Source organism: Meriones unguiculatus, chromosome 10 (assembly GCF_030254825.1).
Source record: "Meriones unguiculatus strain TT.TT164.6M chromosome 10, Bangor_MerUng_6.1, whole genome shotgun sequence".
In the NCBI taxonomy this organism is placed as follows: domain Eukaryota; kingdom Metazoa; phylum Chordata; class Mammalia; order Rodentia; family Muridae; genus Meriones; species Meriones unguiculatus.
In genome coordinates this window covers 71,243,845-71,264,731 of record NC_083358.1, presented here as the reverse complement: position 1 = coordinate 71,264,731, position 20,887 = coordinate 71,243,845, and the positions used below count along the sequence as shown (strand labels likewise).

Here is a 20,887-nt window from a genome sequence, read left to right as displayed (position 1 = left end):
GTTGAGGTAACTGAAGGATAAATCAGATGCTTACTGAGGCCCAGACTAGAGTGCTGTTAACTAAAGTAGAAGCCGTTTGCTCAGCTTAAGCATTTTTTCAAATCCATGTGTTGAAGAAGCCAGAAGCCACCTCCTTCATCCTCAAATGGAAGTCAAATTTCTCAAGGGCTCTATGTCCCTTGACCCTGAGACCAGAATCAAGATCCCGGTACTGGGTCTTTTGACACACTCCAGTTTTGGTAACAATGAGCACATACGCCTTCAGCATATTGGTACCTTCTTGTTTCTTTTTCATCATTTAAAATCAGCTCTTAGCTAACTCAGGCATTCCTTACCAAGGTCTTTCAAAGACTATGGAAATAATCAGAGATACCTAAGTGACACCTTGGAGATAGCTTCGTATGCCATTCTATTGCTCACTCCCTTGAGAAACATCAGCTTGAAGAGTATTCACATGCAAAATCGCCTTCACCAGAACTAGGAAACTACACGAAGAGAGGCAATACCAAAATAGAGCATGCAAGGCAAGAAAAATATTGTTCAAAGTCTAGAATCTTTCATATTTATCTTCTGTATTTAGAACATTTTGAGCTATAAATTTTAGCTTTCACTTTTTTTGGATTGATTAGTAAGGTGCCACCTATTAAAGGCAATGGACGTTTTAAAGCAAGTTTTGCTTTTAATAAGATGCTGAGATAGTATTACACACATACTAGTACCTACTTTCAGAAAATATCAAGTTTATGCTTTGAAAAAAAACTCATTTTATTCTCATATCTCACAGGGATTTTAGGGCTGCGTCGAATGGATTCCTTGCAGGGCAATCAGCTGCAAAGGAAACAACCCTGCCAGCTCATGATCTGGGCAAGCTGCTGTATGATCCACAGGAAGCCCTCCCCTCCCTGTCTAATATGACTCTACTGTTTTGGCAGAACACTCTGGCAGAGCAGCAATTAGATAATTCAAGACTCTGGATGTAGCACTTAAATTCTGGACACCAAGAGTGGGCACAGCTGTCTCCACTGCTATGAAGTGTTTTCAGTGCAGAAACAGGATCCTACAGACTAGCATAAGCATAAAAGCTTGTGCTATGTAGATTTGTTCTTGGAAACAAAGATGACAGCTTCAGTGCAACAAATATTCCCAATAGTAATGAAGCATGTCATTGCAAATTTGAAATCATAATTTCTTTACATTGTCTGGCACTGTTCAACAAGCACCCAGTTAAGAAGCATTTTAACCCCAGATTATATGATGACATCATACCAAAAAAAAATCAGCGAGAAAAATACTCATGAGTAAACAAAATTCTCCAAAGTTAAGACTTTTCACCTGGCTTCTCTTAACACCATTATCAATTCTTTATATTTAAAAATGTGTGCTAACACTTTTTCTAAGATAGCTTAAAAATACTGACCAATAAAACAAGAATCTATTTCTTAGTCCCTTTTCACATCTTCTGCCCATCTGAAAGGACAAATATCTTGGTGGATTTTTTCATCAGAGATTTTGCCCTTTCATTTGATGAACCATTACTTCACCCCATTCCATTGCGTCTAAAATGATTACAGGAAAGCAATTTCTTACTAATTGATCAAGAAAATCAGTTTTGAACCAAAATTTAAAAAGTCATAGAGCTACCTAGGCAACTTTGGCAACCTTTCAAGATAAAGCCCATCACCGTGTTGCTAACAGTGTTCCCAGAGCAATAGATCTTAAAATAAAAATCCTTCGGTCAGAAACCATAGGGATACTGCCCTGTGGGTTGTCAGCCAAAGAGCCCCAGCGGTTCTCACAATAATACCAGGTAGCACCATTTCTCTAGGTTATCCACCAAACTAGATGCTAAAATCCTACAGCTGAAAACACCAGCTACCTTGCTTCTGAGACACAGAGAAATCAAGGTGGACCAAGCCGGAAGCTTCCTACCTACTGGCTAACACTCATAGTTCTGGAATGAGCTATAGAGGCTGCATCAGTGAGAGGAGAGCCATAAACAGTCTTGCCTATCTGTGGACACTGGATGCTACAATTCTGATACACCTAGAAAAGTGTGCATACCAATGTGACAACAGCATAACTGTTATTTGAGTCACCAGGCATTTTCTTCCTGGGTTTAAGGCCCACTCCACATTCACCTGGTACTGTAAACAAAAGCCTATGGCTGCGAAGACCACAGGTCCTAAAGGAGAATGTTCCACTGATGCCAAACTGCATCTTAATATTTCTGTTTATACCCGTAGACTATTGTTGTTCTCAACCTGGATCAGAAAAGTATCTCTTTTCAGAGAAAGTTAATGTAAAGACTCACCAATGTCAAAGTGCTAAGAACCAATGACTGTTGAGTGGTCAGCCCTAAATGAGACTTCTACATCACCTCTGGTAAGGCCTAAAAAAATATCACAGAAGACAGTTTGGAAAGATTATAAGAGCAAGAGGACATAGAGAGGCACCATTGAACACTGTCTTCTGAATATAACATAGACATCTGAATGACAAACACACAGCAGATATGCCTTCCTACACAAAATTTGCACAAGCATGCATGCACACATACACACAGACACACACACAAAGATATAATTGAAGAAGGTGGATTCATTAATAAAAGGAGAGTCAGGAAGAGCAGAAAATGGAGGGGTAATGAGATAAGAATGTGGGTAAACATACTAACAAGGAGGACCCTAGGGAAAAGGATTAAGCCTCATTCAGAAGGTCAAAACAGGATAGACACGAAAAGTGGTAGAAGACAGGAAACAGGATGGGAACCTACTATAGTTGGTCCTATGAAAGGCTCCACCCAACAGGGGAGTGAAGCAAATGCTGAGACTCAGACAGACTTTGGGCAGAGTGCAGGGAATGGAAGAAGAGGGAGATAGACCTGGAGGGGACAGGAGCTCCACAAGGAGCCTCACAGAGCCAAAAAATTCTGGGCTCAGGTGGTCCTGCAGAGACTGATTAACCAAGGACCATGCATAGAAAGTACCTAGACCCCCTGCTCGGATGTAGCCCATGGGCAGCTCAGTCTCCATGGGGGTTCCCTAGTAAGGAGAGCAGGAGCTTTCCTTGACATGGACTCAGTGGCCAACTCTTTGATCACCTCCCCCTGGTGAGGTGGCCTTACTAGGCCACAGAGAAAGAGGATCCAGACAGTCCTGACAGGCTAGGGTCAGATAGTAGGGGAGGAGGACCTCCCCTATCAGTGGACTAGGGGAGGGACAGAGTGAGAGGAGGAGGGAGGGTGGGACAGGGAAGAGATGGGGGAGGGGCCTACAGCCAGGATACAAAGTGAATAAACCATAAATAATAATAATAACAATTTTTTTAAAAAAGAATGTGGTCACAGGATACTCAACACATACAAAACTGTCAAGAACATAACGCCCATGGACATCAATGCAGTTAATTAGCAGCAGCCAGCTCCTCCCTACTGGGTTGTTTTTCATCAAAAGCTGGATTTTCTGATTCACAAGCTATGGAATTCTTCCTTGAAGCATGAACTATTTAGTATGACACTTCTTCTAGCAGAAATCATAGCTGGTGCTGTTTCCAAAACTTCCTATTTAGGAAAATAAGACTGTCTTCTGCTTCCTAAATTCTCTCTCAAAGCCTTCAGCATTCTAATCCAATTAAGAAGTAATAGAGCAGAATGTTCCTGCCAGCACCCCACACCTAGCACTTTGTTTTTCTGTATCCTCCCCCACCCACTCTCATTTTCAAACTCATAAGCAGACTAGACTACAGTCAATGTAGTTTGCTGCTGACATCAAGGGCTCTGGCTAGCTAAACATCACTCAAAACGCTATAAACAAGCAAACGCAAGCACAAAGTGCATTTGTGAGATTGTATTTTTTTAACATATGAATTATATTTGACTTGACATAGCTTAATTGTGTTCTGCAGAAAATAAGTTATTTAGCATTTGCATAAAGAATAACATTTCATAATAAGATTTTCAGAGCACTAATAACCTTTCCTTCAAACTGATCAACCCTGACAAGTGTATTAATTAGGCTAATTATTAATGGTATATCTTGTTCAACATTTACAGTTTGGTTTATGATAAGCTGGATTCCCTCCTGCCAAGCAAACCTGTTTGCAGATTCATAGGTCAGCCAGGAGACCTACATAAGTAGCTATTTCACAAAACTTCCCAGAGGTGCATGTAATTGTCCATCTACAAATATGACCCTTCAAGTTATGACGTTGAAGTTTTCCAACTAGCACCCCACAGAGCTAATTAATGCCATCCCATTGCTGTGAGCATTTTCTCAACAAATTAGTTTCTACAACCACGCTGAGTTTCGCCAGGTGTTTTTATGCATTTGTGCCTTTGAGCTTCTAAGAACCTAGTAGTTTTGATTGCAGTCAACTGGAGAAAATAAAAAACACTAAAATATAATGTCTCTATTTTCAAGCACAGAGGAGAAATCCAGTGTAAAGAAGTGATGCAGTCTAATTTTTTTTTAACTAAAGCAAAAGTTACTGAAAGGAATAAGAACACTGCAGAAATGATTTTAATGATTACTTACCCAAAGAAATTTGAAAGACAAGTGATCATTCTTCTGCTTCACTTTGTTTGAAAGTATATAGCTTGTCCATTCATTAGAAAAATTAGCAGAACTTACAAAATTATAATTAGTAATGGGTTACCTAGTCAGAAGTTCACATGACTTCTGTCCTTTTAAATCTCTAACTTCATTTATACACTATACATGCTGGGACTTCTGAAGACTACTACTCAGTGTGACCTAAAAAATATTTACATCTTTGATTTTATTTACATCCTGACTAAGCTTAGTGATCCATTATGAGCCAGTATATCCTCATCAGTACATGAGGCTGCTATGTGTCACTGTTCCTGAGGGTGTAAGGACTAAATAAGCATCTAGTCACCACAGACAGAAATCCAACAATGGAACAAAAAGTAAGGATACCACCAGAGTCTGATTGGTGAGCCAGTGAGCTTATTGGGACTACTTACAGGAGTATGGGTGAGAGACTAAATCAAGTAGAAGAAATGACCCAAAGATGGTTCTGTCATCAAAAGCGCATGTCAGTGTGTATGAGAACTCATGAACTACGCAATCCTGGAGCCCACTCCACAACTTGGAGAGGTCTCTTTCAGGCAGCTCAGCTGGTCTGAGAGTGTCTCACGGCAGTTCTTACAGCTTCTGTACTTAGGAGGCAGTTGAGTAATACATCTGCCCAGTGTCAGGGACTTTCTGGAACTATTGAGTTGTTTACTTCTGGGTTTTATGAGCTTCTCTGTAGGATACAATGTTTCACCTCCTTTTAGGACACCCATTGTCTTAACAAGCTTTCCACAAAGATGGTACATGTTATCTCAAAGGAAATTTCCATGTAACAGAAGCTCATTTGCCTTTCACAAGTTGTGTTTGCGCTCTTGAATATAAAATGAAATGTTAAATGAACTTTGAAAATAAGCACATAGTATGTATACATTTAAATTATTATTTTTCATAATTATATTTTATGCATAAATCACCCCTTCAAGTAAATGTATTTTATTAAAATTATTATTCTTCCAAAATAAATGTTCAATCTAGCCATAACCAGAGAGTACAGAAGATATTTTTTTGATCTTTCCTAAACTTTTGCTAGTCAAATAATAGGGATAGGTTTAGGTACATTGACATTGCACATTTTTAAAGGTATCACCTTTAAAAAATAAAACATAATATGTATAAACTTAGAGTTATACCATTTACCTAATAAAGCAAAGTTGAACATAGGAGAGACATTTGCTTCTCCCAATCAATTCAGTCACTCTATGTTTCAACCACTCAAAAAATATCTTTTAATTTTTTTAAATGTCTTTGAAATGCCCTTACATGAATAAAATGTAGCTCAACCTGTAAATGTGATTTTTATTTGCCAGATGCAATTGTTGTCTCGAAGGCTTACTGCTGAATAACTGGCCCTTTCTAAGTCTTTCTGGCTGGCTGGTTCAACTCAGCTGTTCTGGCTCAAATCTCCTCTCCAAGCTGACTGATTCAAACTGGCTTCTCTCAGCTTCTCCTGAATTGCTCTGCATCTGACTCCACAAAACTGAACTATCCCAAACTGCATGAACTCAACTGCACTCAACTGAACCGCACCAAACTGCCTGTACTGTACTGTACTGTATATACACATAGCATATACATATACTATACTATATGAACTCTACTGTACTGTCTTCTCTACTGAACTCTACTGTACCCCACTCTACTCTCTTATCTCTAATCTCTCTCTCTACTATATCCTACTCTACTGTCTTAACTCTACTGTACTGCTCTTAAGTAGCTTCCTTTTCCTGTCCGTTCTCATGAGAGTTAGGTGTATCCTATCTCTGATTCATTCCGTCAAATTTTTCTGATTCATCACTTTGTCTGTCCATCAATTAGACATCACTTTCAAACATGGATGCTTCCTTCTACAAACTAACTTTTACCTTCATTGTTTAGAACTAAAGGTGTGTTCTAAGGGTGTGTCTGTATTCCAGCTAGAGGGACTAATGGTTCGTGCTGTTTCTGCATTCCAACTGGATCACACAGACCTAAGTCTTTGGATGTGATCCCTTGCCAGAGCAACCTTGTTGTTGGATTAAAATTCCTCTACATCAACCACAGCACCCTTTCCCTCTCCATTCAGCACACCCTAAGTCCCCAGCCCATAGCCCTTCTAAGTTCATTTCTTCTGTTTTTTAACAAAAATGTTATTATTTCTCAGATGTATATATTATCTCATTGCAAGAACTTTACAGAGTTCCCTTTACTGTACACCTTTTAACCCTCACAAGAGTATTAGAGTATACTCGTTTTCCACATTTTTTCAAGCTACCTCTCTGGGAAGTGTTACTTGACTGAATTGGAATATGTAAGAAGCCTTTATATAGGTTTCACATCATGCTCTCAGCATCTACTTTTTCTATGATTCTTTACTATCTTGTAGGACCTTGTTTTCATTTTATTTTATTCTTAAGACTGATCTCCTGTAGACCATGATTATCCTTGAATCCCATATATAGCAGAGACTGGCCTTGCACATCTGAACGTCGTGTCTCACCTTCCTGTTCTGGGATTACAAGTATGTTCCACTGTGTCTGGCTTTGAGCCATTGCTTATTTTTACTATAGCATACAAATTTCCCCTTCAAAAGATTTATTTTACTTTATTGTTACTTGTTAAACATAATTTTATTTTCATATAAATCAGTATCTTTAGTTATAACAAAAAAATAAGTTTCATGCTATTAAATATGTTGAGTAACACAGAATCACAGAAGGGCCTAGCAATTAGTTGCAGGGACTTTTCCATTGGGAAAAGGTCTAAATTTTACACTTTCTTAAAAATCCACCAAACCCACAATGCCAGCTACTAGATGCTCTTAATATATCTCTTACCTATGGTGCCTGTGGTCAGTGACTTAACCGTTAGAGAATTTACTTTAAATGGTCTGTCCAATATGTGTTGTGTACATATGTTTATCAGAGCTGGATCAAAGGCTTTGTGTACAAGGAACTGGGAGGGCATATTCTCTACTGAGAGACAGACACAACCTAATGAAAAGAGGGACCTTTGAGTACCAGGATGGGATTAGAACAAAAAGGGCAAGTGTTTATGGCAATAATTATATGGCCGCCCCACGTAATTATTTCAGATGCAGGGATGAATGAACATAAAAAAAAAAAAACCATCTTATGTTTGGTAGTATATTTTAAAGTACCCAGAACAGCGCACTACGTACAGTGGGACATAAATGACTAATATTTCAACAAAGTAGCGGACTCTCAGGGTGGGATATAACAAAGTTAGATAAACAATAGCACAAGGAGAGGCTCCAAAATTCTGCTTGAAAGCAGAGGTACAAATTTTATTGCAGTCCATATGACATCCTTATTTATGTACACCACCTATGAGATTAAAATATAAGATCAAAGCCTATTTAAATGTGGTACCAATGACATAAAACATTTTTTTTTCAGTGACCAACAGGGACTCAACGGCTTAGGGACATGGAACAATGAATCCATTAAGAGACTCACAAACCCATGATCATCTTACACAGTGTTAGGAAGAAGATACTGTGTCCATTACAAGCCGACCTTCAATCACAGGTCCTCAGACTGCTGGTCACCAATAAGGGAGGAATGGCTGCTACAGAGAAATTACAAAACCCAACTCACTTTTCTCCTCTGTGCAAGCATTCCACCAAAGAACAGTGACAGGTAAATTGCAAATGGATTCTGCATAGATATGTGGGTTTTTTTTTATATAATAAAACAGCTGTCTCTACCAAAAGGATTATTTGACTAGGAGACTACTTAGACTTTTAAACTTCAATTCACAAAGCCAGGATTAATACAGCTATTATTTATGTGAGCAAGTAAGAAAGGTTTTATTTTTCTGCCAAAAAAATATTGAAGTAGTCACATTTGGATGAGTTTCTATAGTGGGCTGTATAATCGGGCCAAACCAAGAACAATTATATTCCTAGATTGCTTTTGTACCTCTAAGCATGGATATAAAAATTTAATCTGTGTAGAAGCAATTTCATAAAGAAGTACGGCTTTAACCACACAAATCCATTCAATGAAATCTTAATGTCTAGTGTCTAGTAACCATTAAGAAAGAAAAATAACTTTAAAAGAACCTTATCTGCCTAGAAATTTACACTACAGTAATAATTTTGTAAAATATTGGATCTGAGTTGAGTCATTAAGAGCCTTGAGAAAATTACTGTTTTCTCTTTCCAAGTTTTTTTTTTTTTTTTAAGTAATCGAGGTTTGAAACCAGGTGCAAAAGGTATCTTTTTTATTTTTTTATTAATTATAGTTTATTTACTTTGTATCCCAGCTGTAACCTCCTTCTTCATTCCCTCCCAATCCTACCAACCCCTCCCCCTTCATCTCCTCCCATGCCCCTCTCCAGGTCCACTGATAGGGGAGGTCCTCCTCCTCCCCTTCCATCTGACCCTAGTCTACCAGGTCTCATCAGGCCTGGCTGCATTGTCTTCCTCTGTGGCCTGGTAATGCTGCTCCCCCATCAGGGGGAGGTGATCAAACAGCCAGCCACTGAGTTCATGTCAGAGACAGTCCCTGTTCCCTTTATTAAGGTACCCACTTGGAGACTGAGCTGCCATGGGCTACATCTGTGCAGGGGTTCTAGGTTATATCCATGAATATTTCCTGGGCCCAGATTTTTTGGTTCTGTTGCTCTCCTTGTGGTTCTGTGCTGTTCCGTCTCCTCCAGGCCTTTCCATCTCCTCCTTCTTTCATAAGATTCCCTATACTCTGCCCAAAGTTTGACTATGAGTCTCAGCATCTGCTTTGATATCCTGCTGGATGGAGTCTTTCAGAGGCCCTCTGTGGTAGGCTCCTGTCCTGTTCCCTGTTTTCTCCCTCTTCCTTTGTCTGTCCCATTTGCCTTTCTGAGTGTGAATTGATCATCTTTCCCAGAGTCCTCCTTCTTACCCAGCTTCCTTAGGTGTACATATTTTAGTACCATTGTCCTATATTATATGTCTAATATCCACTTTTAAGTGAGTATATACCATGTGTGTCTTTCTGCTTCTGGGATAGCTCACCCAGAATGATCTTTTCTAGTTCCCACAATTTGCCTGCAAATTTCATGATTTCCTTGTTTTTAATTGCTGAGCAGTATTCCATTGTGTAAATGTACCACAATTTCTGTATCCATTCCTCTGTTGAGGAACATCTGGGTTGTTTCCAGATTCTGGCTATTACAAATAAAGGTATCTTTCAAAAATTGCCTATATAATATAAAGTAGCAAAATCCAATGACATTCAACAATGTTTTCTTTAGTTCTTACCAAAACACTAGGTGAGAAAAAAAATAGAAATAAACTTAAAAATTAAAAGGTGTCCCTATCCACAGTTTTCACACGCCAAAACAAAATATCCTTTTAAATAACAAGAATACAAATAAATACCAAAAAAAGAAAATGAGTTCATTCATTGTGAACACTACTGGAGATATCATAGTATCCATTCCTCTTTTGTTGTGGTTTTCATACCAGTAGGCACTAATTTTTATCTAGGTATGTATCCAATGAAAGAGCATTTCTCTATTGGCTTCATACCCAAGTATCAGCCATCAGAAAAGAAGCAGCCTAAAGGAAACTTTTATAGTTAAAAAAAAACTATTTATTTCATATTAATTATGTACATGAGGGGCCGGTATGTGCCCGTGAGTGCAGGGGTCCATAGAGGCCAGCTGCTGAAGCTGGAGTTAAAATACCCAGTTGTGAGCTGCCTTGTGTGAGTGGTGAGGAGTCAACTGAGTCCTCTGCCAGGGCCCACCCTTAACCACTCAGCCACCCCTCAGCCAGCTCCAGGTTTAATAAACTTTAAGTGACAGCTGGAGTATGCCATTTGGACCCCTTCTCACCTCTACGCCATTTTGGACCATGAGGCTTGTTTTTGAGTGAACTGAAGGAGTCAGATCGCGTGAGATCGCGTGATCTACCTAACCTGAACGTTTACAGCAGTAAAGTACGTTTCTCTCTGGTTGGAGTGGTTACTGTAGGTCTGTGATACTTACAGGCAAACCTAATCTCTACTGTGTATTATCGGTTACACCTAATGGGTCCTCGGTAGATCTCTCCTCCGTGTTTATTAATTAAAAGGGACTGCAATTGTTGTAGCCCAAATAAAAGTGACCGTAAGGGACCAGCTCTACTCTTGTCAGTCTGTTCTATCAACAACCTAGGAGTGTGTCACTTTCCGAGTCTTCTTTCTTTGGATGTTTCAAATTACAGGATGGTGAGCAAAGAAAGAAAAAGAAATCATCTTTCCCCCTTTCTCCATTCAGTGTTTTTCTGCTGTCTGCCATGTCCTGGTATGAAGGCACGAACTTAAGCAATATCAGCCAATGACAGGAAGCCTTGGGGAGTACAGCCCTGGGGAAGAATCAGGTAGAATCCTCTGTCACTGAGCCCTCCTGCCATCTGTAGGGTCACCATCTTCATGTTTCTTGATAATGTGAGATTAAACGTCTTCACTGGCTACTTCCCTGGGCGGGGAGTCTTGGCTGTCTAAAATGGAAAAGGCAAGCTGAGAGCTAGTGTGCACTAGCCTCTCTGTACTTCCTGACTACAGGGGCATCTGGATCAACTCTCTCAAGCTCTTGCTTCCCTGCTGCAACGGCCTGTGCCTTGAACTACAAGTCATAATTTACCTTCTCGCTTCTGTTATTTTTGCCAAAACGTTGTATCACAGGTGAAGAAGTTTAGACACCACGTAAAACCGGACAAAGCAGTGTTTACCTGTAATCCCAGTAGCAACAAGGAAGGTGGGGACAGGAAAATCCCTGCATGTCCATGTAGCATCAAAGTTGGTTGTACACAGAAGCAAACAAGAAAATCTGTCACAGGCAGATGGAAGGCAATAACCAGCACTTGAAATTACTCTCTGGCCTCTGCAAATCCACTACAGTACACAAATGCACACATCGCAAAAGTAAAACTTAATTAACGTTTAAAATATTTTACTTTTTTCCTTTGCCAAACAACCATTAAAGCTAAAATATCAATAGATGGTTGTTTTTTTTTTTTTTTTTGCTATATTGACTTTTATACTTTAAAAATGTAACTATTCTCTTCTCAATGGTTAGCAGTCTCATTTTATTTTCTAGTATTTACGAAAGATTTTATTTGATTTATGCTTTCCAGGTGTTTCTTACAAATGATTACACTCATTAGCGGTTTTCTAATTAGCTAAGATATTTACAAAAATAGTAATCTGGTCCCTTCCTCCCTGTTTGAATATCATGAGTAGGCGACTCCTTACTGCCAAACCCTTGCCCTCTGCCCTCCCTGTTCTGCTCTCTCACTACCATCAAGAAGTTTTCAGGCCAAGCACAGTGAACATTTCACTGTCTTTTCACAAAGTCCAAATATCTCTGCACATGAACGTCTCTGCTGTGAAGAAGCATGCTCTCCACATCCACTTCCCACAGTCTTTATATCTGGACCTCCCACTGTTTAGGTATGCTTTTCAGCAAGGCAACTTCAGTGCACTCTGTGAATCCTTCCTACGCCCCAACCCCTCAAAAACTGCCCAAATGGTTTGCCTTTGTCTTTCTTCTCTCACTGTTCATATGAAAGCTTCCTGTTGGAATACCAGTCTCATCCTATTCTAACTGGCTTTTACAAGTCTTTCTCCTACTGTGAACTCCAACAGAAAAGAAAGCAATTTATAATTTTTTTCTTTTTTCCTCTGTAGGATTAGGGGTTGAACTCAGTGTTTCACATCTGACAGGCATGTGCTCCGCCACTGAGCTATCTCTCCAACATGGAAACGTTAATTCCAACATGTGTTGTATTCAATAAATGTGAAAATATGGAAAATTTAGATAGTACAACAAGGTAGCCAGAGATGAGTTGAATCAGTAGTTACTCTGCCATAAAGTTAACTAAAAGCACTTCAAGTCTCCATATCAGTCAATGGGCACCTATTACCAGCATTTTTTTACTACTTTGCTGTAGTGTTTTCTGTATTGTAACAAATGAGAATGCAAGTATCTGTGGGATCCATATAATTCTTCATACTACTATAGCAATTAGAATAGGCCAAGATCCTCATGCCCAACCCAACAGGGTTTGGACAATCCTCACCATTCCAGTTGCTGTCCACTCTATTAACAACTGACCATATGAGCAGTACAGAGAGGTGGCCAAGTCAGCAAGCGCTTCCTGCTTATACTGAGTCCCACAGTTTTCTGTCACATTTTGAGAAGGCTGTGAGATGGAAACGAACTGCTTTTTATTTCAGCCTTCTCTTGTTCTAGATAGCCCAGCCTCCATTTTGACTTCCTCATAATGTGTAAACACGCGCTCACCTGTGCACGCGCATGTGCAAGCCCCTAGCAAACCTCTCCCTGTGATCTACTTTGACCGCTTTTCGTACGGTTCCATTTAACCACGTCCTTTCCAGTGTCTTGATGCACACTGAGCCACCTCCAGCTCTCTCTTCCTCAGTGCTGTTCCTTTAGTATCTCAAATGCTTGTCCCAACTTTCTCCTCCATCCATTCTCAAGTTTAGGACACTGAGCGTACAACTTAATTCATCTTGTTTGTTTCTTTGCTTCTTTTTATGCAGGAAAACAAACCACTAATGAAAACTGGCAAACTGGAGAGAAGCAATACAAGAGAACCTTTCCGTTTCTAGGCATTGTGATACACTATTGTTAATTTGTTATTGTTAATTTGTTAAGCTCTCATCCCTTTATAGCCTATGCCCATTGGAATATACCAGGTTTTAAATCTTTATGTTGAGGTTGAAGGAATTTCAAGGCTTCTGACCCATAGATCTTAGCCCTATTGCCTGATGTTTATCTGAATATTAATCATAGCAGGTCAGCACAATTAATTCTTTATTCCTTTCACAGTTTTTAAGAGAAAAATTAACTATGTCAACAAACAAAAACATAAATGCCACTGTTACACTTGCACAAGTTTTCTAAATGTCCAAGAAGGACAAAAACCATTTCTAGCTGTGACAATCTGCAGCGCAGATGGGATATGGAATGGGAGGTAGGCACTGTTCTATGTGACTTTCACATATGAACAGCTTTCATCTCCTTTTCTGACCCTAAGAAGAAAAGTAGTCACTGCTACTGCTATCTCTAGCTTGTCAACCAGAAAAGCACAGAGGTCACAATGTCATCCAATTAGAAAATTATGAACATTGGAAATAAACCCAGGATAATTATTTTGGACCCTTTAATCTTAGTAATGTCAGGAAACATACTTCCTAATCAAAACCTTTCTGCTTAGCGGTGGGGCATGTTAGATAAGTATCATAAGCAAGTAATGATGATGGTGGTGTGTGTAGGTGTGGGTTAGGTGACAGTATATCCAGAAGTTTGCTTGAAACACCTTTGATGGCCCCTAGACATGTTGCAGGTGTGGCTGCTGTATCACATGTGCCTCAGGAGGTGGCACAGAGGAGAGATGTGTAAGCTCAGTGTTCTGACTGGTGAACATCTGAATGATTAGTAACCCAACACTCCCTGGAAAAAGCAAGCCCAAGATGACCTCCAGTTCAGTTCCAAAAGACCCAGAGAGGAAGCTAGCCTGAGACTACCACCAGCCCAGCACAGTGCAAGAGCAGACGGGTTCCCAGGGTGGCGAGAGACCCCGGCCTGGGACTGCACACGCTGGGTGGGAGTGCTAGGCCCAGTTCTCTCTCTTGGCCTCAGGATTAGGATGTAGCTCTCAGCTACTTCTCCAGTGCCGTGTGTGCCGCCATGATGATAATGAACTAAACCTCCGCAAGTGTAAGCCACCAATTAAATACTGTCTTCTGAGAGTAGCCTTGGCCGTGGTGCCTCTTCCCAGCAGCAGAAAAGTGAGTGAGAGAACCCACATCCCATTGTCTAGAAACTATTCAAAAGACTAGGTGCAGCTGCAAGAGATGCTAGGAAATAAGCAAGTTAATTAGGCATCAAGCACTAGAGCGGCTGTTCTCAACCTGTGGGCCGCGACCCCCACAGATATCCTGCATCCTGCTATCAGATATCCTGCATTTCTGATATTTACATTACAATTCAAAACAGTAGCAAAATTACAGTTATGAAGCAGCAAGGAAATAACTTTATGATTGGCGGTCATCACAACATGAACAACTGTTTTTAAAGGGTTGCAGCATTAGGAAAAGCTGAGAACCACTGTTCCACAGAGATATCCAACTAGTTAAAACTCTAGTTCATTCATTAATCAAAAGCAATACAGAGAAAGAAAAACAATGAAATCTATACTGACTTTGACCAAGGAAAAAAATAAAATGAACCATAGTCATTGAGAAGGGACTAATAAAAGTTAAATTGCGGAGGGGCAAGATGGCGGCGCCGGGAGGACTCTCATTCTGAGCAGCAGCACAGCAGGATCAGCACAGTGACCAGCAATCAGAACTCTCGGCCATAAAACACAGTCATTGTGTTTCCCAGGTGAGAGGATACCCCCCGGTGGGGGATTCAATCAGCTTTTAACTCAGCCGGCTAAACCGCGGAAGAGATCCCGGTTCCGCCAGACGCTTGGCTGCCGGCCTCCAGCCCCAGCCCCAGCCCCAGCCCAGAGCCACAAGCCAATGTCTCTGGTCACGGTCCCAGACTGAACCTTGGGCACCACACTATCAGAGACTGGAATTTTCAGTCGAGAGATAACCCCAGGGTACAGGAAACGATTGGGACCGGCCTTAGGTCACCCAGACATCCCCTGGAAAAGACTCGGGCGGGTTCCACGGGCACCCCAGGAGCCAGCCCGGAGCCAGAGCCGGGGACCCAGGTTCCGGCACAGAGCCCTGCCTGCCTGCGCGCCTGATTCGCCGCCGGAGATAGAAACGGCGGATCTGATCTCAGAGCACTCAGCTCACCCCCAACCTGAAAAGGTCCCCGGAAAATTACCCAGCTTAGGGAGCCACTCGGGCTCCCAAAAGCCGCAAAGGCAGACACAGGCAGTTTCTGCGCACCAGACAGCTGGCAGAGACTGAGCCGCCATCACACAGCTGTGCTCCAGGCACAGGCAAATTTCTGTGGCCAGCCAGCTGGTGGACACTGAGCAGTGTGCACCAGGGCAAAAAAAGACACTAGGAGTCCGTGTCTCCAGAGAATCCACGGGGAAGGAAGGAAACTGTACTGATCTAAATCACCCAATCCTTCTCTAGAAAAAGTCTAGCAGTCTAGTGGGGCCGAGGCGCCAGCACTCAGCTGTGCTCCAGACACAAGCACAAACAGTTGAGGTGCGCCTGATGTCCAACTGGGTCACAGCAGCTGATCATTAAATTTGCAACAAGAAACCCAGAAACACAGCACAGCTGAGCCAGCACTCAGCTGTGCTCCACACAAGCACAAACAGTTGAGGTGCGCCTGATGTCCAACTGGGTCACAGCAGCTGATCATTAAATTTGCAACAAGAAACCCAGAAACAGGGCAGCTGCCCTCAGGACTTCCCTGGGTGAGAGGAGAACCCTCTCAAAATAACAAAGACCACAGTTACCACTCAGGTCTATATCCCTGAGGTGAGCAACTCCTGAAAAAACACCAGCCATCCAGGGACTATACCCAAAAAGCTGAGAAGACATCCTTCAGGAAAAACCAGCTTTCTCCACCACAGGATCCCCAGGAACCACCAGAAAATAACCCCAAACTCCTAAGATAACACAATGGGTAGAGGCCAGCGTAAAAGCTCAAGCAACAAAAGACAGAGCAATATGGCATCTCCAGAACCCAGTTACCCAGGGGCAAGTAGCCCTGGACACCCCACCATAACTGAAATCCAAGAAGATGACCTAACAACTATGCTCATGAAGATGATAACAGAGGAAACAAATAAGATACGTAAAGACATAGAGGAAGATAAACTCAAACAGAATATTGCCATCCGTAAAGAAATAGAGGAAGCTGCAGCCAGTTTATGGCCTTTACAAAGGAAATGCTTAAAACACTGAATGAAATGATAGAAACAGAGTTGAAGGAACTAAAAGAAAAACAGGAAAGTACAATCAGACAGGTGAAGGAAGTAAACAAAACAACTCAAGACCTGAAGATAGAATTGGAAAAATTAAAGAAAACACAAATGGAAGAAATAATGGAAAGGAAGAATCTAGGGAAGAAAACAGGAACTACAGAGGTAAGCATAACCAACAGACTAAAAGAGATGGAAGAAAGAATCTCAGGTGTAGAAGATACAATGGAAGAAATCGATGTATCTGTCAAAGAAAATGTTAAATCCGAAAAATTCCTGACACAGACCGTCCAAGAAATGCAAGACAATATGAAAAGACAAAACCTAAGAATAATAGGTATAGAGGAAAAAGAAGACTCCCTTCTCCAAGGCCCAGAAAATATTTTCAACAAAATCATTGAAGAAAATTTCCCCAAGCTAAAGGAGAGGCCAATTAGAATACATGAGGCCTACAGAACACCCAACAAATTTGACCAGAAAAGAAAATCCTCCCGCCACATAATAATCAAAACAGTAAGTATACAGAACAAAGAAAAAATACTAAAAGCTGCAAGGGAAAAAGGCCAAGTAACATATAATGGCAAACCCATTAGAATCACACCTGACTTTTCAACAGAGACTATGAAAGCCAGAAGGGCCTGGACGGATATCATGCAGACCCTAAGAGAACACAGATGTCAGCCCAGGCTACTATACCCAGCAAAACTCTCAGTCCTCATAGATGGAGAAAACAAGATATTCAATGACAAAAACAAATTTCAACTATACCTACAAACAAATCCAGCATTACAGAAGACACTGGAAGGGAAAATACAACCCAAGAAAGCTAGCTACATTCAAGAAAACACAGGAAATAAATAACCTCACTTCAGTAAAACAAAAAGCAACCAAGCACACAACCTGATGACCACAGCCAACATCAAAATCAAGAGATCTAACAGCCACTGGTCATTAATCTCTCTCAACATCAATGGACTCAACTCTCCAATAAAAAGACACAGATTAACAGAATGGATACGTAAACAAAACCCAGCAATCTGTTGCATACAAGAAACACACCTAAGACACAAAGATAGACATTACCTGAGGGTAAAGGGTTGGAAGACGACTTTCCAAGCAAACGGACCCAAGAAGCAAGCAGGAGTAGCCATTCTAATATCTGATAAAATAGACTTTCAACCAAAATTAATCAAAAGAGATGGGGAAGGACACTTCATACTCATCAAGGGAAAATTCCACCAGGAAGACATCACAATCCTGAACATCTATGCCCCAAATACAAGGGCACCCACATTTGTGAAAGAAACATTGATAAAATTTAAAGCACATATAGATCCACACACATTAATAGTGGGAGACTTCAACACCCCACTCTCAACAAAGGACAGGTCAACCAAACAGAAATTAAACAAAGAAACAATGTCTCTGACAGAGGTCATGACTCAAATGGACCTAACAGACATTTACAGAACTTTACACCCAAACACAAAAGAATTTACCTTCTTCTCAGCACCTCATGGAACCTTCTCCAAAATAGACCACATAGTGGGTCACAAAGCGAGCCTCAACAGATACAAGAAGATTGAAATAATCCCATGTATCTTGTCTGATCACCATGGAATGAAGCTGGACCTCAACAATAACAGAAATAACAAAAAGCCTACACACACATGGAAACTGAACAACTTGTTACTAAATGACAGCTGGGTCAGGGAAGAAATAAAGAAAGAAATTAAAGTCTTTCTAGAAATTAATGAAAATGAAGACACAACATACCCGAACTTGTGGGACACAATGAAAGCAGTGCTAAGAGGAAAGTTCATAGCACTAAGTGCCTTCAAGAAGAAATTCGAGACAGCTCATTCAAGCACCCTAATGGCTCACTTAAAAACCCTAGAAAAAGAAGAAGCAGACACACCAAGAAGGAGTAGACGGCTGGAAATAATCAAACTCAGGGCTGAAATCAATCAATTGGAAACAAATAAAACAATTCAAAGAATCAGTGAAACCAAGAGCTGGTTCTTTGAGAAAATCAACAAGATCGACAAACCCTTAGCCAGGCTAACTAAAAGGCAGAGAGACACCACCCAAATCAACAAAATCAGAAATGAAAAGGGGGATATAACTACAGACACTGAGGAAATCCAAACAATCATTAGGACTTACTTCAAAAGTCTATATGCCACAAAATTTGAAAATCTAAATGAAATGGACAATTTTCTTGATCGATTTGACTTACCAAAGCTGAACCAGGACCAGGTAAATCAACTAAATAGACCTATATCCCCCAAAGAAATAGAAGCAGTCATCAAAAGTCTCCCATCCAAAAAAAGCCCAGGACCAGATGGCTTCAGCGCAGAATTCTACCAGACCTTCAAAGAAGAGCTAACACCAATTCTCTTCAAACTATTCCACAAAATAGAAACAGAAGGAATATTACCAAATTCATTCTATGAAGCCACAGTCACCTTGGTACCTAAACCTCACAAAGACTCAACAAAGAAAGAGAATTTCCGGCCAATCTCCCTTATGAACATTGATGCAAAAATACTTAATAAAATACTTGCAAACCGAATCCAAGAACACATCAAAGATATTATCCACTATGACCAAGTAGGCTTCATCCCAGGTATGCAGGGGTGGTTCAATATACGGAAATCCATCAATGTGATCCACCATATTAACAAACTGAAAGAAAAAAACCACATGATAATCTCCCTAGATGCTGAAAAAGCCTTTGACAAAATCCAACATCCATTCATGTTCAAAGTATTGGAGAGATCAGGGATACAAGGCACATATCTAAACATAGTAAAGGCGATATACAGCAAGCCTATAGCCAACATCAAACTGAATGGAGAGAAACTTAAAGCAATCCCACTGAAATCAGGAACAAGACAAGGCTGCCCACTCTCTCCATATCTCTTCAACATAGTGTTGGAAGTCCTTGCTAGAGCAATAAGACAGTTGAAGGAGATCAAGGGGATACAAATTGGAAAGGAAGAAGTCAAATTATCACTATTTGCAGATGATATGATAGTATACGTGAGTGACCCCAAAAACTCTACCAGGGAACTCCTACAGCTGATAAACACCTTCAGCAAAGTGGCAGGATACAAAATTAACTCAAAAAAATCAGTAGCCCTCCTGTGTACAAAAGACAAAAGGGCTGAGAAAGAAATTAAGGAAACAACACCCTTCACAATAGCCACAAATGACATAAGGTACCTCGGAGTAACCCTAACCAAGGAAGTCAAAGACTTGTATGAAAAAAATTTCAAATCTCTGAAGAAAGAATTAGAAGAAGATATGAGAAGATGGAAAGATCTCCCATGCTCATGGCTTGGTAGGATTAACATAGTAAAAATGGCCATCTTACCAAAAGCAATCTACAGATTCAATGCAATGCCCATCAAATTACCAACACAATTCTTTACAGACCTGGAAAGGAAAATTCTCAACTTCATATGGAATAACAAGAAACCCAGAATTGCTAAAACAATCCTCTACAATAAAAGATCTTCTGGAGGTATCTCCATCCCTAATCTTAAGTTGTACTATAGAGCAACAGTTTTAAAAACTGCATGGTACTGGCATAGAAACAGAATGGTGGATCAATGGAACCGAACAGAGGACCCAGAAATAAACCCACACACTTATGGACACCTGATCTTTGACAAAGACGCCAAAACCATACAATGGAAAAAAGATAGCATCTTCAACAAATGGTGCTGGTCTAACTGGATGTCTACATGTAGAAAAATGAAAATAGATCCATACTTGTCACCCTGCACAAAACTGAAGTCCAAGTGGATCAAAGACCTCAACATAAAACCAGACACATTAAATCGGCTTGAAAAAAAAGTGGGAAATACCCTAGAACTCATTGGTACAGGGGGAAACTTCCTGAACAGAACACCAACAGCACAGGCTCTAAGAGCAACAACCAATAAATGGGACCTCATGAAACTGAAAAGCTTCTGTAAAGCAAAGGACACCGTCATCAAAACAAAGCGACCACCTACAGATTGGGAAACAATCTTCACCAACCCTTTATCTGACAGAGGACTCATATCCAGTATATATAAAGAACTAAAGAAGCTGAAAAGCAGCAAACCAAGTAATCCACTTAAAAAATGGGGAACAGAGCTAAACAGAGAATTCTCTGTAGAGGAATACCGAATGGCAGAGAAGCACTTAAAGAAATGCTCAACCTCACTAGCCATTAGGGAAATGCAAATCAAAACAACCCTGAGATTTCACCTTACACCCATGAGAATGGCCAAGATCAAAAACTCAAGTGACAACACATGCTGGAGAGGTTGTGGAGAAAGGGGAACCCTTCTCCACTGCTGGTGGGAATGTAAACTTGTACAACCACTCTGGAAATCAATCT

General features: G+C 40.5%; 1 non-coding gene across 1 annotated transcript; it reads left to right on the top strand.

Annotated features, from left to right (window-relative positions):
• Window positions 1–13,910: 13,910 nt before the first annotated feature.
• Window positions 13,911–14,037, top strand: LOC132646186 (small nucleolar RNA SNORA17). The gene has a single exon (XR_009584309.1). It is a non-coding gene; the product is annotated as a small nucleolar RNA SNORA17 (small nucleolar RNA).
• Window positions 14,038–20,887: the final 6,850 nt, after the last annotated feature.